We start from the raw sequence: 2,673 nt of genomic DNA on the forward strand, positions 1-2,673 counted from the left end.
GAAAACCTTAATAAGACAAGTCTACCTGATCATTAAAACTATGAAAGTACTTTTTGTATTATACAATAAAAATTCTTGCATAATTCTCTTATTCTATTAACCTTTCAAGTACATTATTTACAGTGATTAATTATCACAAGTAAATGGCAAAGGGGAATAAATCCTCTCAGTAGAATACAAATTAATAGAGCCCTGGCCTGGACTAGAACACTTGACCAAATGGTCTTGATGTTCAAAAATCTGGTAAAAATACCCTTCCTTATTAAAACTTTTACTCTTTTTGCCTCTGATATGCCAAGGTGCAGAGAAGATTTTTAAAACATTAATGCATTTTCAGTATATAATAAATAGAGGCCCGCCCTAACATCAGACCCTCTGATCCAGGGGTCATGAAATTTACAATTTTGGAAAAGGCATCCTTGCTTATCATAACCATGTATTTGTTTAAATAATACCCAGGAGAAGAGAAGAAGATTTTCAAAGAAATGATGCACTTTCACAATATGATCTATATAGCCCCGTCCTAGCACCAGAACCCCTGACCCTGGGGCTATGAATTTCTCAATTTTGGTAGAGTCACTCTTGCTTATCATAACTATGTATTCAATTTGTTTCAGTAATACCCAGGAGTAGAGAAGAAGATTTTCAAAGAAATAATGCACTTTCACTATATGATCTGCATAGCCCTGCCCTAACATCAGAACCTCTGACCTTGGGGTCATGAATTTCACAATTTTGGTAGAGTCACCCTTGGTTATCATAACTATGTATTCAATTTGTTTCAATAATACCCAGGAGTAGAGAAGAAGATTTTCAAAGAAATAATGCACTTTCACTATATGATCTGTATAGCCCCACCCTAGCACCAGAACCCCTGACCCTGGGGCCATGAATTTCACAATTTTGGTAGAGGGCTCAATGCTTATTACAATCATGCCAACAGTTTGACTGCTTGATGTCCAGGAGTAAAGAAGAAGATTTTTAAAGATTGCATTAATTTTGATGGTTTTGGCCCCATCCCTCAGGCCCCAGGGGGGCAGGGGCCACGAATTTCACAATTTTGTTCCCCTTTACCCATAGATGCTATATGCTAAAATTGGTTGAAATTGGTTCACTAGTTCCAGAGAAGAAGCTGAAAATGTTCAAAAGTTTACGACCGACGAACGACGACGGACAAAAAGCGATAGCAATAGGTCACCTGAGTGACTCAGGTGACCTAAAAAAAAACAAACTGTTTTATATAGAACAGAACAACCAAAGAATTTTAAAGATTTTTTTTATTCAGAATTTGGTACATCTTTCTCCAGATACTTTAACACCCGTCTCTTCATAGCGTCTTTATAATCTCTCACTTCCTTTCTCTTCCAGTCCCCATTTACCCATTGTATCCAATCTCTAGAGTCTAATTCCTTGTTTCTTTCCTCAGGTTTCAGAATCCCATATTCTTCATAGTGACCCCCTTGCCTGTAAAACAGGCCTTCCAATTCTGGGGTACTGTGAGACATAACAAATTCTTCAGCCATATGCATTCCAAACATTTGCAATCCTCCTACAGACTCTTTCATTTGAATGAATCCTCTGATTTGATGAACTTTTCCTGTCCAGGGATGCATTTCTTTTTGTAAGATCAGGTACTGAAATTCATCTTCATTACTCATGAACATGTCTAGATCTTCTTCTCTGACCTCAGGAATGACAAAGGTCCAATTGATGGCCACTCTATGACATTTGTAAGGGTTCTTAGGGTCATGAATCTTCTCATCTCTACCCAAGTAACATTACAAGGTTCTGTCTCCAGAGTTGTCACCCCTATTCTTCTTTTAGGACCTTCATGATCCCCCCATAGGCTGAGTCAATCTCTTTTCTAATAATGCTAATTTCTCCATCTCCATATCTTCCTCTATTTTAGGAATTCTCTTGCCAAACTGACTTTTACTCCAGAAGTGATTCATGAGGTATGAGGTGTTTTTTTCATCAGACCCTTGTAATTATACCTTGGATGAGTCTAAATAAAGTCTAGGTGGAAAAACCTGCACGCGCTCAGCACGCATCCCCACCTGGGGAAAAACCAGGTTTTACCTAGGCATAGACTTGGCACCGATTCAAGTCCGTCAAGCTGCCTATTGTGACGTCATCACATGTAATCAAATGTCATGTATTCAGCTGAGAGAAAAAAAACAATAACACACACAGAGTGAAGTTTTTATTCTTTATTAACAATAACAACAAACAACAATCAATTACATTACATTTTGATAGAAACATTGACAAGTTTGTCCATGACCCGTAGGTAATTTATGATAAGTGTCTTTAAACCATTGAGCTACATAATGATCTCTTTGTAAAGCTGTGCTATAAATAAAGGGGAATAACCATTCGTCTGCTTTCTTTCTCAACTTGTGTCTTTGATGTAAATAATACACACAATATTGTCCACACACATCTGTCTTCCAATCTTGATATCGATACGGATTATAAATCCATTGGTGAGCATGACGCTGGATAAAGTCTTGAATTTCTTTCTGTAAGTGAGGAAATCCATAAGAGTCAAAACATTCCACCACTGGACTGCTCACATACAGACACACCCAGTGTTCTCCAGGTTATCTTGAGGATCCGTATTCACCACGATGGCTTTTTCTCCAGGTCTTAATTGATCCGGTAATATATCTA

This window comes from Saccostrea echinata, unplaced genomic scaffold (assembly GCF_033153115.1).
Source record: "Saccostrea echinata isolate AGI-Se365-2 ecotype Australia unplaced genomic scaffold, CSIRO_AGI_Sech_v1 ptg000033l, whole genome shotgun sequence".
In the NCBI taxonomy this organism is placed as follows: domain Eukaryota; kingdom Metazoa; phylum Mollusca; class Bivalvia; order Ostreida; family Ostreidae; genus Saccostrea; species Saccostrea echinata.